This window comes from Moschus berezovskii, chromosome 5, assembly GCF_049115385.1.
Source record: "Moschus berezovskii isolate FMDL1 chromosome 5, NW_MosBer_1.0, whole genome shotgun sequence".
Lineage (NCBI taxonomy): Eukaryota > Metazoa > Chordata > Mammalia > Artiodactyla > Moschidae > Moschus > Moschus berezovskii.
The window spans coordinates 21,640,294-21,655,560 of NC_142464.1; the positions used below are offsets into that span (position 1 = coordinate 21,640,294).

Below are 15,267 nucleotides of genomic sequence, written 5' to 3' on the forward strand. Positions count from 1 at the left end.
GGCGAACACACAATACCCATTACTATCAGGATGCATTTGCTGGTGCTGATGCTCCTGCCTCTTCTCCTTTGAGTCATTCTCAGGACCCAGCTTACCTCTCTTCTCAAGTAAACGAACATTCCCTGATCCAAATGGACCAAATTGGTCAATCCTTCTTTACCTCCTATAAATGCACTTGATGTCATTCATTTGTCGTTTATTTTTAGTCCAACCCCCAAATGGCCACATATGCTGTGTATTAGTAAACACAGTCCAACTCCCCAAACAAGCAATACCCATCTATCTGCTGTGTTGTTTATTTCTCACTCAGGCTATATCCAAGGTGGATATTTTTGTTCGTGGACTGCCCTGGATGGCACTCCATTAAGCAGTAAGTCAGGAGGTGAGGTTCCTTCCATCGTGTTTTGTTTCTCTCTTCAATATATGACTCCAAGGTGGCCGTAGGAAGAGAAGAAAACATGAGAAACTCATACTGGACTTTTAGTTATCTTGGCCTATTGCTTTCATTCACAACCTTTGGCCAGAATTGGTCACATAACCAGAGAAGGCAATGGCACCCCACTCTAGTACTCTTGCCTGGAAAATCCCATGGATGGAGGAGCCTGGTAGGCTGCAGTCCATGGGGTCACTAAGAGTCGGACGCAATTGAGCGACTTTACTTTCACTTTTCACTTTCATGCATTGGAGCAGGAAATGGCAACCCACTCCAGTGTTCTTGCCTGGAGAATCCCAGGGACAGGGGAGCCTGGTGGGCTGCCATCTGTGGGGTCGCATAGAGTCGGACACGACTGAAGTGACTTAGCAGCAGTCACATAACTCTGCGAAAAAGTAAAGGGGCTGGGACAGACAGCAACAACTCAAGCCTTCAGGAGAGGAGCTTTGGTGGTCAGCTAGCCATGACTGCCTTCTGCTGGCCTCCCCTCATCTTAGGGTGAATGTTGCTAGTATGGCACAGTGACTCAGAAGGAGAAGAAAGTCATATGTAGGAAAAAAAAAACAATGCTGTGCCAGTTGCTATTATTTTTATTAAGTCCTCAGGATATATCCAAGGCAAAGCGCCTTCTTTCTTCATGTGTATATAAAAATGATTCACCTACATGCTCATAATTAATGCTTATTTCCATCACTGCTGCTCTAAATATTTACTTTAACTTGATTTCTCCTGAACAGACGTGTACTATGAGGGGGACGCACACTTGAGTGATTCACTCTGGATCCCACTCTGCTTCTTGGGTTGGCTGAGGTACGGCAGCTCCTATTTTCCAAAGGTCATTTTATTGGCACTTCAGAATACCATAGAAACAAATGTAAGTAAAGGTAATTGCATTCAGGTGGAAGGAAAGAAGAAGGAAATGGAACGAAAAAGAACTAGCATTCACGGTACATACTTAGTGCCAGATGTCTTTTATTTGCTGTCTTTTTAATGCATCCAGCAATGCTATGAATTAGTTATTATGGGTCCCAGCTGCTACTACCCAACCCATGCTGTCTCCAAATCTAGTAGAAAGAATTTAGTACTATTTATGGGCTAGTCCAGACTTCTCCATGAATAATTTTGTATTTTAGGTACATTGTGGACTATCTAGATCTTTGCAGCTAGCCTAAGTGACGAATCTTTTTTATAATGTTGTTTTTAGGTGAAAATGTACCACAGGAACCAACATGAGACCTGCTTACTTATCTGGCCTTCAGGCCTCTCAGGACACCGGGAGAGTCCCCTTTCCACCATGCACATGGCACTGCACAGCGCCAAGTTCATACAAGAGAGTCCACAGGCAGAATGAGTGGTTAAGTGATAATTACATAAAATTTAAGCTGAAAGAGAAACTAATTTCCTCTTTTCATCATAAATTTTAAATTAAACTGTTTATAAAACAACATTTTCCCAGATTTTCTCTCTCAAACATTAACCAATTTTGTTGGAGAACAGCATATAACTGTTTCAGCCAGAATCTAACATAGGTTTGTGACAGAAAAAAAGAAAATGCACAAAATGTAATATATGTGTCCTTCCATGAAGTGATAAAAGCAAGATAACAAAATGATATATACAATGTGAAATTCCTGTTGTAAAATATATATACACAGAAAAAGATTGGAAAGCATAAATCAAAGTGTTAAAAGCAGTGATTTTCCTTGGTGATATATAAAATTATGGGAAATTTCTTTTGCAGTTTTGTGTTATCATTCTTGTTTTGTGTAGAGTGTTTCCCTGAAGATATGCTATTTAGTATTTAGGAAAAAAAACACACATATGCAGATTGTTATACTAGGTCAAGTCTTTCATGGAAAAATCTAGATGTTTGTTTGTATCTGTTACTTCCCTGTACTATCCCTTGAAATGTTGATCCATTAAATTCAATAAACTAAGAAAAGATGTTTATACTGTCTCTGCTGCTGCTGCTGCTGCTACTAAGTCACTTCAGTCGTATCCGACTCTGTGCGACACCACAGACGGCAGCCCACCAGGCTCCCCCGTCCCTGGGATTCTTCAGGCAAGAACACTGGAGTTGGTTGCCATTTCCTTCTCCAATGCATGAAAGTGAAAAGTGAAAGTGAAGTTGCTCAGTCGTGTCCAACTCTTCGAGACCCCATGGACTGCAGCACACCAGGCTCCTCCGTCTGTGTGATTTTCCAGGCAAGAGTACTGGAGTGGGGTGCCATCGCCTTCTCCATTATACTGTCTCTGCTGCTGCTGCTGCTAAGTCGCTTCAGTCGTGTCCGACTCTGTGCGACCCCATAGACGGCAGCCCACGAGGCTCCGCTATCCCTGGGATTCTCCAGGCAAGAACACTGGAGTGGGTTGCCATTTCCTGCTCCAACGCCTGAAAGTGAAAAGTGAAAGTGAAGTCGCTCAGTCGTGTCTGACTAGTAGCAACCCCATGGACTGCAGCCTACCAGGCTCCTCTGTCCATGGGATTTTATAACTTAAATTATTCTGTGGGTTCCCCTTTTTGCACTTTTCCATAAATCGTATTTTTGATTGCTGAGATTCCCAGTCCATGGGTCATCCACTTCCTTTCAATCTTCTTTCCCACATCTCACCCATCCCACCCATCTGGGAGCCCTCTTTCAGACATTGTTAAACATCATTCTTCCCCTTGGAGGTTGTGTTTTACAACAGGGATTACAGGTCAGACAAATAACGAATATGCCTTATTAAGCCTTTATTAGGACAACTGACATTCAGACACACATAGAGGAAATATTCACATTTTAAAATTGGATTTTATTTTTCTCTTAAAGAAAAGCTTTATGAATTTTTATATAAATTTTACTTTTCCCTTTCTTATTCCCAAACAATATGGTTTACACCACAGCCATAGTAACCTTTTAAAAACATAAATCATGTTACTTCTCTGCTTACAACTTTTAATGTCTTCTCAGTGCAGTTGAAACAACGGTGAGATACTTTTTTATGGCCTTCAAGTCCTCCAAGATATCTTTTCATTTTATCCCATAGACTCTGAAAAAACAAGAACTTTCTTTCTGTTCGTTAAACACTCAAGAGTCCCATTTTGGGCCTTTTTTCTTACTTAAAATAGGTCTCCCAAACACCTTTGCAAGACTGCCCCCTTCTCACCGTTCACGTCTCATCTCCAGTGCCTCCTCCCCCATGCCACCGACTGCCTCACCTCATTCTTACTGCCCTTCCCCTCTCCTGTGACACTGTCTGTCCCTCTGCACTACACCGTAGTTCCCATAGCCTGCTCTCCACCTGAAGTTATTTCACGTCGTTTTTTGTTAATGAGTATTGTCTGTCTCACCAACTAGAATGTAAGTTCCACAGAGTAGGAGCTTTTTCTTGTATCTCCATTGCTAGACTTATGCCGGGCACATAGAAGGCACAAGATAAATATCTCTTGTTTAAACGAAAATTGGTTGTGAGTAATGCACAGTACCGTGTCTTGTTTGCTCCTATAAACGACTGTAGGATCTGCAGCTCAGGACATAAAGAACACACCTTCCATCTTTGAGCAGAGGGTATCCTTTCTCCCAGGCCCTTCAGTCTTTTTGTCTCCATTCGTGAACTATCAGAGCCTTTTCAGGCCACCACTAGAAGGGCAATTTTCTTGATCTGCTTTCACCTTCAGACTCTCACCAAATTCCTGAAAACTCCTATAAGTTTCTGTAATGGAAAATCAACCTAAATCAGAGTCTCACTGTTGTTTCTTTGGTCTACGAAGATAAAACTATGGTGCCATCCTGAGCACAGTGTGTACTTTTAGTTGGATTGTCACTTATCTGTCACACCCATGCCTTACCCCTGAATCAGAGCATTTTTCTGCAAGGCTGGTCAGTAGGACTTGGAATGAATCTGTTTTAGAACTTAGGTCAAAACGGGAATTATGGTAATCAGGAGCATGGTTTCATTAGCATCACAGCCTAACCAACTTTTCTGATTCATCTTAAAATGTTATTCAGCCATAACTTATTGAAAAATAAAGACAAATTTATCTTTTATAAAAACATGGGAATTTAGAGCTGCAATGCAATTTAGATACAATCTAGTTTAGACCATATCTAGTTAGCTATGATCATGGTTTTTATGATCTAGTTTATCAAACTAGATATGACCTAGTTTATCAAGCTAGATATGATCTAGTTTATAGTCTTAAACATTTAAATATAGATATTTTAAAAATATTTAAGAATATTAAAACCCAGGGCGAGGCTAAGTAACTTTTCAAAGGTCACTGAGCAGAAGGCAGAGCCACATTTAGACACCCAGTCCAAAACTCTTTCTACTACATATAATGAAGTTCAAAGTTTATTAGTTGTAGGATTAACTATTTTGCAATACTTAATAATCTTTTTCTGTGTTACAGTGCCTGGAACATAGAAGGCAATCAATAATTATGAAGGATTTTACTTCAGTTCGGAATAGCAATTATAATGCCTTGTTGCTTTTCATTTATCTCTGTATTTTGAGGTTGTGTTCTACAGCAGGCATGACTGTTATCCACAATGGCTTGAGCAGTATTAATTTACATAGTTAACTGACTCTCGCATGCATCATTTCACACATTTCTTCCTGATGAACCCACCCTGGGGTGTGTATCGTGTCTGTATTCATTATGCACGTATATAATTCCATTTCTGATGTGAATAGTATAGAAATGTTACTTTATTTATTTACTGATAATTATTTATAAAAGGAAAATAAGGTGGAATTCTTGGGTTTAATTATCAATACTTATTCATATGGAAATAACTTTAAACTATTTGGCATTGAAATAATAGCAAAGATTTGGCATTATAATTGAAAATGTCTGAATCCTCTGTTTATGAGCTCATAGTATTTGAAAATTTATTTGATAAAGTCATAGCAAGTCGAGAAAAAAAAATCTATTTGACATTGAAAGTGAGATGTAGAAAATGGAAAATGAAATGAGGATTTCCTGAAATTTCAATCTGAAGAGTAATTATAATGGTGGCTATAATTTTATGAAATAAAATGCTGAACATCATTTAAGATATTTTGAAATTTCACTTTATATTTTGAATATAAATCGAGCCAAGTCTGGAAACAGTCCCATGATCCAAGAGAGTGTTCTGCTTTCACTTGCAGGCCAGGCACTGGAGGGCTCATCTATTGGTGTTCTAAATGTAATGACTGCTTTTCACTGCTTTAACCTCTCTGTCTGCATGTGCCTCTAACTTGCCCCAATTTACCTTTGTGCTGTAGAAGAGCACACAGCATCATGTTTTCCTTCTTCATGGGGTTAACTGTCTTCGTTTGTCTCCCATGAGTCTCAACTTTCACTAGCGCTGTTTATCACTTCTGTTGAGAAATGCAGAACATTATTGCTTTTCTGTGACCCGACAGGAGGGAAGAATAAATAGTATACTCCTCTGCTTCACTGACAAGCAGTTCTACGTTCAGCAGTTTTCTAGCATCTAGTCTGTAGGATACTTCCACAGACAGCAGAAAAATGATGCTACCATTCTTGCATGAAGGTACAAAGCAGTACTGAAAACATCTGTCTCATTAGTTCACTGAATCAGATAATGATCAAAATAATGGGTAATTCTTCGCACTATTATGTGGTACTCAATGACAGAGTACCTGCCTTATGAACAATGTCTCTCCCTCCCCACCTTGGTAAAGCAAGAGTTTAGAAACTATTTTTGTGGGACCACTACTGCTGGAGAGCCCAGGAGAAGCGGGGATGCGGCTCTAGGATATAATGTTTCAGAGTTTCTACTGTGGGGAACGCCGAATTTTATAATTATTTGCAATTATTCCCCTTTCTTGAAACTTTCCTCTATCTTTGAAGGTGAGTCTGTGAAATGAAAGTTATAATAAAATGGGTCATAATGAATCTTGTAAAAAAGAAAGAATTTAAAATCTGTTCACTGAAATCCTGTTAAGCACAAGTCCCACTTCTTCCATGAGACCTTTTTAAGCCAACCCAGTTAGTGGTTACACATCCCTTTGAACTTGTAAATACAATTGTCTTCTCCACCATGTGTTTTATAACACATGAAATTTATTCTGTTGGCACTTTATATTGTTATTTGCCTTTCTTTCCTTTGTGCTGCTCTTTAATAAATACACGACTTACTTCCCTACTAGAGCACAGGCACTTCCTTGTTAGATGTTGTTGTTGTTTAGTCGCTAAGTTGTGTCTGACTCTTTTGTGACCCCATGGACTGTAGCCTGCCAACCTCCTCTGTCCTTGGGATTTCCTTGGCAAGAATACTGGAGTGGGTTGCCATTTCCTTCTCCAGGGGATCTTCCTGACTCAGGGATCAAACTCATGTCTCCTGCTTGTCAGGTGGATTCTTTACAACTGATCCACCTGGGAAGCCCTCCTTGTCAGATACTTATATATATATTCCTTGAAGCACATAAAACTATCATTCTGTGAAGTAATATTAAAAATTAAAAGATGGGTTTATTTCCAAGTAGGTGAGTGTAGGTTCTTCAAAACGATGTCTACTTTAGATAGTAAACTTTGTAAGAACTCAGGTGGGGAGAAAGAAAGGGTTTCTTAGATCAATGTGTCCTCATTCATTAAGGTAGGATGTTCTATCTTTTCTAACTGTCTCTACAACCCTGCCCTGGAGAATCACCCAGGCTTCATGTAGGCATGTACGTGACTGCTTTGTATCCACTTGAAGTATGGTTAATGAAATAAATCTGACAAAACAGGACTACATATTTTCAGAATGGGTGTCTTGCTCGTTTCATCCCACTCCTGAATTAGTCCGCAGTGTGTTCCCTTTGGTATTCCATGCCAGATCCATAAGTAAGCAGGCAGACTGTGCAAAGTTCCAGAGCAGAAGGACCTGCTATGTTTTTATATTCTACAAGGCATTCTCCTTCCCATTATTGAACTGTTGAGAAGAGGTGCATAGAATTTTAATTATGTGTGGGTAAACACTTCAACTTTGGTGTTTGAACCTGATGTGGAGATTAAGGACAGATTGGCATAAAAAATCTCAAGAGCTATTCTGGTTAAAAAAAAGAAATTGAGACCCCAACCCAAAGGCAAAACCAACCAGACTCAGCCCCCTCCCCATAATCTCCCTCATTTTTGATAGAATGTGTATTATTTCCATACTATGTAATATGTTATGCAAACACAGCTTTACGTAACTTCTTTCAATAAGATTGCCATCTATAAACATCTCTTGTTTTGACATTCTCATAGTACCACCTCTTCAAATCCTTTCCCTCAAGGTGGAAAATTATTGAAGTCTGTGTGATATTAAAAACTGGGGTGTACTTTCATTTATATCTAGGATTAAATAACAAGGACCAAATTTATCTTTCCACCTGAAACTACAAAGAAAAGGAAAATAAGGTATGAAATGATTTCCAGGACACCAAGCATCAGGCAACATAAAACAGTTACCTTGAAAGACAGGAAACAAATAGGTGACTCTTATTTTTGCCCAAGCTTACTGCTTTAAAAGAGTTTCCAGACTGTAGTGCAAATAGGAGGAACCCAGGAGGAGTTATCAGGATCTTTGAGTTGAATAGAACCCAGGGAGACAAAGTCAGCTAGAGTTCGAAAGAGTAATAAAGTGAGGGGGGAATCCAGAAATATACGGTGTGTTCCCCTGACCTTGCAGCATCTACTCATTAGTGTATGTTTGTGAGGAAACTATCAGAGGCAAGGAAATCTCCCAGAAGAATTAGAGGGAACAATATGAGCACTCACACAGGGCTGGGTATAGTTGCTGTTCTAGACAGTCTCGAAAACTTCAATGTCCCAGGGTGAAAATAGATTGTTCAGGAGGGTTTAGCCTCAACAGTGGAAATTAGCCAACCAAGACCCAAAAGGATGAAAGTGTTTCCTACTATCCTAACTGTATCTTAGCATAAAGCTCAAGAATATTGATAGGAATACAAAAAATATCCAGCATTCAACATGATAAAATTCACAATGTCTGACCTCCGAGCAAAGATTACAAGGCATACAAAGAAGCAGGAAATAAGAATCTCTAAATAGGTGGAAAATAAATCAATTGAAACCAGAGCTGACACACATATTAGAATTAGCAGATAAAAACATGAAAACAATTACTACAATTGTATGTTCAAAAAGTAAAGCAGATATGGGGAAAAGTAAAAACTGCCAAACTGAACCTCAAGATAAAAACTATAATGTCTGAGGTGAAAAATACACCCGATGGGATAAATAGTAGTTAGACACTGCAGAAGAAAATGCTTAGTGAATGTGAAGGAATGGTAAAAGAAACTATCTGAAACTGATAGATCCGTGTATTCTGACTGGAAGGAGGGGCATGGAAGCTACTGGGGAAAAAGTTTCCATGAGGTGGAAAGAGACAGAATAGATGAGCTGATTCGTGCAGAGTGTGTAGTCAAGGGCCGGGGAGAGGGCACTTATGGTTTTGAGTCTGTGGGGTGGCAGACACTAGAACCACTCCTAAATCAGTCATCCACCTTGGAGGGGTGAGAGAGAGGGAACCTTTGAACTTGGGGTGGTCTGAGTGAACTATCTGTCACAGTGAAGCTGAGACCAATTTTAATGCTAACATTTATGGCTGTGGGGATAACCATCCTATCTTGTACCTGAAGAAACACTCTGGTGATTGCAGCAGCCATCACCATGGAGGCAGCAATAACATGTCTAATGCAGGCTGTGCTGAATGGCGCATTTCCTTGAACTCTACCGGTTTAAGCTGCATTAACAGGCAGAAGCCATGTAGCGTATTCTGCACACTTAGCTTCTCACAGCCTGTGTGGAGTTCATCATTGTCAGAGAGAGTACAATCATTTATGGTTCTCTGTAAGCCAAAGGCAAACATGGCTGGTCTTTCATAACAAGGAAGCCTTCTGAGGGATTCTGGGGTAGCTCAAGGCGGGGAGAACCTAGCGCAGAAGAGACTCTGGTGTTCCTTTTAACGTGGACTTGAGTGTTATACTTGAAATTGCTCCTGAGGAGTAGTTATTATGCTCCAAATGAAACTTGACCACTCCAGTCACATAGGAAAAGTTGAGGTGTATTTCTTAGCTTTTTATCTGCTAAAATGTTTCTAGAAAAAAGTACCCACATAAAAAGGAACAAATAGTCCTATAATAGAGTTTTTGGAAATTCTGCCCAATTTAAACTTTGCCTTTAGATTCCACTAAACCTCATGTATTATTTTGCTTTGTTGTGAGTGACAAAGAAGGAAGTTATTGGGATAAATTTCCCTTACCCAATTTCATAACCCATTTTTTTACATTTTATTTTATTATTTTTGACTGTGCTGGGTCTTTGTTGCTGCATGTTGGCTTTCTCTAGTTGCCACAAGCGAGGACTAATCTCTAGTGCTGCATGGGCTTCTCACTGTGGTGACTTCTCTTGTTGAAAAGCATGGGGTCTAGGTACGTGGGCTCAGTAGTTGCAGTGCATAGTCTTTGTTACCCTGTGGCATCTGGAATCTCCCCAGACTGGGGATCAAACCCATATACCCTGCATTGGCAGGCAGATTTTTTTTTTTTTTTTTTACCATGAGCCTATAGTGATAAGGAAATGGCAACCCACTCCAGTGTTCTTGCCTGGAGAATCCCAGGGAAAGGGGAGCCTGGTGGGCTTCCGTCTATGGGGTCACACAGAGTCGGACACGACTGAAGTGACTTAGCAGCAGCAGCAGCAGCATAGTGATATATTTAAATAAATTAATAAGGTGAATGTTTCATGGGGATTAAAATATTTACATATTTTCAAAATCACCTGCTAAAAAACACGTATTGATTATAAATGGGAAAATGAGTAACTTTACAGTGGAGAAGTCTATCAGATTCCACATTAATCAAATGATCAACATGAACATCATCATAATGGAACAAATAGAAACTGTAATGCCACCTGATAGAATGCAGTTAGCAGAACGTAGCACCAGTTCTATTATACTCCTACCAAAAGGGAGTGGGGAGAGGGATATGCATAAACTTATTCTAATCATGAGAAAATATCAGATGAATCACATTAAGGTCCATTCTGCAAAATATCTAGCCTGTAATCTATAGTGTTATGAGTCAAGAAAAGAGGAATTACACCTGACATAAAAGACATTATTTGGACAACTAGTGAAATTTGAATGCAATCTGAAAATTAGATGGTAGTAATGTGAATTCTGGGAGTTGGTGATGGACAGGGAGGCCTGGCGTGCTGTGATTCATGGGGTCGCGGAGAGTCGGACATGACTGAGTGACTGAACTGAACTGAACTGAACGTACAATGTTAATTTCCTGATTTTGATAGTTGTATTGTGATTATGCAAGAAAATGTTTTTATTTGTATAAAACACACAGAAAAAGCATTCGGGGTGATAGGACATCAAGTCAGGCAGATTCTTAACCACTGGACCACCAGGGAAGTTCCCATAGCCAGTTTTTATCTACTATCACTGTTCTGAATGGTTATAGCTAATACATGTGTAGATTCATTATATGACAAGCACTGTTCTACACACTGAGTTAACCATTAAGTATAGTTCACTTAAGTCTCAAATCTAGCCTTCTCTATTCATTAAAAAAAAAAAAAAAAAAACATAGTTAGAATGTGAAACATTTCCTGTGGGGGAAAAAATATGGGTTTTAGTACAAATAAATGCTGTCTGTCCAAGACTTAACTTGATGTAGAATTAAAATTACTTACTTGCAGATTTCACATAATGAAACTTTATTTGGATTGTCTTTTGCAAAAAAAAAAAACCTTATTATTCAGACATGCTTGCACTTGAATGTGATGATTTAGGGCCTGTTACACAAAAATAGTTGTAACTGTATGTAAAGCCATGTAAAACATTAGACCTATAAAAATGCTTTCCCCTAAAGTGTTCATGAAAGAAATAGACTGAGAAGGAGAGGGAGAGATTTTACTAATTTGAACAGAATTGCCCATACATGCAAATCTCAAAACTTCCAAGTATGTTTTTGTCAAGTAAATCTATTAACTGATATATAGTCTCTTCTGTCTCATTGTAATGAAAATTGTTTCCAATCATTTTGTAAACAAAGAAGTTCTGTACTCCCCAATTGTGATTTACATAACTATATATAGATAGTCCAGAGCAAAAAGGTCAACTATACTGTCCTTTTATCTATTTTTTAAAAATACCAATCTCAGTGTTTATTTTGTACTCAAAGGATAGCTTTCTATGTGAATAATTCCAAAAGCATGAGAACTAAAAGTACAATAAGTTTAAAAATATGCTAATGTTTGGAAATTAATGGGTTTTGGTTCTTTGTAAATTGCAGTTTTAAAAGAAATACTTCTTCACTGGGTGTTCTTAAGTTACTATACTTTTGATACAAATGAATTTTATTATCATAAAACACTGTAAAATTAAAAGGAACTTTAAAAAATATTTTGATTAAAAAATAAAATTCTCAGGTAATATAATTTGCCTATTGCTAGTCTTTTCACATGTGCAGATAATGTTTTAAAAGTCAGGTAATATAGTATTTCAGATTTGAGGAGAAAACAAGTATTCAGTTCTGTGTGCTCTTCTTGTAGTCCTCAATAGGGCCAGAACTCTATTAGATAATTTATTTAATGGGTACAAAGTAAGTTATGATATAAGTATATTCCTTCATTTAGTCCACTTAGATTCAATGCTAATGTACCGAGTGAAACTTTCTTTTCCTGAAAAGTGTATGTTACATTAGGAAAAATAAAAAGCTAACTTTGCCCTGAGAAATAGTTTATTAACTCATGGAAATATGGCCAAAACCCCCCCCTAAAAGCCATAATTTTACTTGTCAATCATCTTTACTTTAAAATATTGATATAAACAATTCTAAGATATTATGCTTTAATCTCTAGGAAAAATAACATTGAAAATAACACTGAAGCAGCAAATTGTACTGAATAGGTAGTTCCTCAAAGTTGATTATTCTAAGTTTCAGTACCAAAAGAATTTTTTTTAGAATATCTAAAGTTAGAAGTCAGTCTTACATTTTTCAGGAAAGATCTTCTTTCCCTGTATATGAAAATATCACTTATCAGAATGAAAAACACTAGAAAAAAAGCTTTTAAATTTGTTGCTGTTTTTAAAACATGAATAATAGCATTAGTTACATAGGAATCTGATGCTCATGTATTGACCTGGTCTACTTATAGACATACTTATTGACCAGCACCAAACACTGGATTCTGAAGATGCCACAGTTTTGGAAAGCTCAGCTGAATTTACTCGAACTTAACAGGACTTCTTGAACTTATCTCAGTGAGTCAGGAGACTGAGGACTGGTGGTACACACCTGCCAGGAGTCCATTTACATCTGAAATGAAGTACCGTCTCGAAGAAGAATTTATCCTAAAAGAGAGTGGGGCCCTTAGAGTGTGGTCATGATCAGTTCTCTGCCTTAGGGGGAGGAACACTTCTGAAGATAGCAGTGTCTGCCTCTTTGCTCAGCTTTCCCACCTTGACTTTTGACTGAAGCCATGAGAGTGGGAGACAGACTCAGTCCAGCACTCCTGCCAGCAGGTTGTGACCTTTGCCAGCAACAGGAGATTTTGGCAGCATGGCCCCTGCTGCGTCTGTGGCTGCACGCAAGCTGGCAGCTGCAGCATGGCACAGAAGACCGTTGGCAGGAGAGGGCCAGCAGTGGAGCAGCGGCACTATCAGTAACTAGTGCCTTCATGAGAGGGTTTGGCTGATTCAGGAGTGATAACTGGGGGGAACCAGATAAGGCAAGGATGTTAGAGAACATGGTGGAAGTGACACAGCAGTTAAAATTATCATGTGCCTGTGACACACACCTGCAGAGTCCTGGGTAAAGCTAGATGGTTTTGAAACGGTCTGGAGGAACCCAAACAGTGGTTACTATGGAAAATACTGTTCGGGATGCAAAATAAATAAATAAATAAATCCTTCCTGCACTGCTTGTCAGCTATGTCAGCAATTTAATCTCTGTTTCCTTGTTAGTAGTATTTACTTACTCCATCAAGTTTTATGAAGAAAGATGAAATAGAGTCTTTCTGCATAGGAAACTTTAACAATTTTATCTCATTTAGGATTGCACTGCAGCCAACTGTGCTAGTGAATCAGAATATACAATTTTAGTGATCAATATTTCTTCATAAACATACATCTTCCCTCTCAAGCTGTCTGACATAAACTACTTTAATCTGGGCATTGCAAAGACTTTGTGATTTTTTCTTCTTTTAATTACTGAAAATATCATTGCATGAAGCTATAATTATAAAAATGTATTGTTGGGCAAATAGCACATAAAGATCTTATATGTATGACGATAATAGTACAAAGTGAGATGGGTGATGGAGATACATCCAAACAATGAGATCAAACAGTAATTAAAACCCATAGACAAAAGTGAGCATCAAAAATGGTAAATATGTAAATTAATATAAAAGACTCTGTTTTCTTCTTTCTTCTGTTCTTTAAAAGACATAAAAATGTACAAAGAAATAATCATGACACATAAGAATAGCACAGAAGAGGGGAGAGAGAATCCAGTTACAATGGAAAAAAATAATTTTTACTGTCATCCTCTTAGAACACTGCCTTGTGACCATGACACAGGGATGATAAGAAGCTACTTGGAGGGGCTTTTGGAAGACTTGTGTTGGGAAAATATCATCAGTTTGGTGTAGACAATGCACGATGAAATGAGGCCTTTGGTCCATCAGTTTTCTAAGGGCAGAAAGCAGCAGCCCAGTTGAGAAGGCTGCACAGCTATGAACAGATGTGTTTGTTTACCACAAAGGGAAGATGTCACAGAATCCAGAGCCAATAGTCTAGAGGGGAGAGCCATGGATAACTGAGAACAATGGATTAGGAAGATACCAAAAAATTAATCTAACTGGTTGTAGGAAATAAGACCAATAAGCAAAAATCAATAGTTTTCTATATGCCAACCATACAAACTGAAAAATAAAAATACCTTCTCTAGGCGAGGGTGGGATGATTAGAGAGAATAGCACTGAAACATGTATATTACCATATGTGAAATAGATGACCAATGCAAGCTCGATGCATGAAACAGGGCACACTGAAACATGTATATTACCATATGTGAAACAGATGACCAATCCAAGCTCGATGCATGAAACAGGGCACACAAAGCTGGTGCACTGGGCCAACCCAGAGGGATGGGATGGGGAGGGCAGAGGGAGGGGGTTCAGGACGGGAGAACACATGTACACCCGTGGCAAATTCATGTCAATGTATGACAAAAGCCACCACAGTATTGGAAAGTAATTAGCCTCCAACTAAAACAAATAAAAATGTCTTCTCTAACTTCCAGATATATTAAACACTAAGGGATAAATTTATCAAAATATTTGCAAAATCTGTACACTGAAAGCTATAAAATTTTTTTGAGAGAAATTAATGAATTGCCAAACAACTGGATAGATACTCTATGTTCATAGATGGGAAGATTCAATATTTTTGAGGTGTCAGTTCTCTCATATTGATCTAGGATTCAACTCAATCCCAGTCAAAATCCTAATATAGTTTTTTTCAGACAGAAATTTATGTCAGTTCAAAATGTAGTTATGAAAGACCCCAAATCTGAAAGAGCCATAACAATTTTGAAAGGGAATCAAGGTTTTCGAGAACTAAAGACTACCTGATTTAAAGATTTGTTGTAAAGCTACAGTGATTAAAAAAACGTGAGGTATTTACATAAGAACAGGTATGTAGAACTTGCAACTGTGCTCCACTGTCCATGGGATTCTCTAGGCAAGAATACTGGCGTGGGTTGGTTGCCATGCCCCCCTCCAGGAGATCTTCCCAACCCAGGGATTGAACTAAGGTCTGCTACATTGC

General features: G+C 38.5%; 1 long non-coding RNA gene across 2 annotated transcripts in view; it reads left to right on the top strand.

Moving 5' to 3' along the window:
- LOC129561540 (uncharacterized) overlaps positions 1-2,474 on the top strand; it is a 124,527-nt gene extending 122,053 nt beyond the window's left edge. For both annotated transcript variants that reach the window (XR_008687035.2, XR_008687032.2), the window contains exons 4-5: positions 1,171-1,243; positions 1,638-2,474. This is a non-coding gene — a long non-coding RNA (uncharacterized LOC129561540). The remainder of the gene's footprint in view (positions 1-1,170; positions 1,244-1,637) is intronic.
- Positions 2,475-15,267: the final 12,793 nt, after the last annotated feature.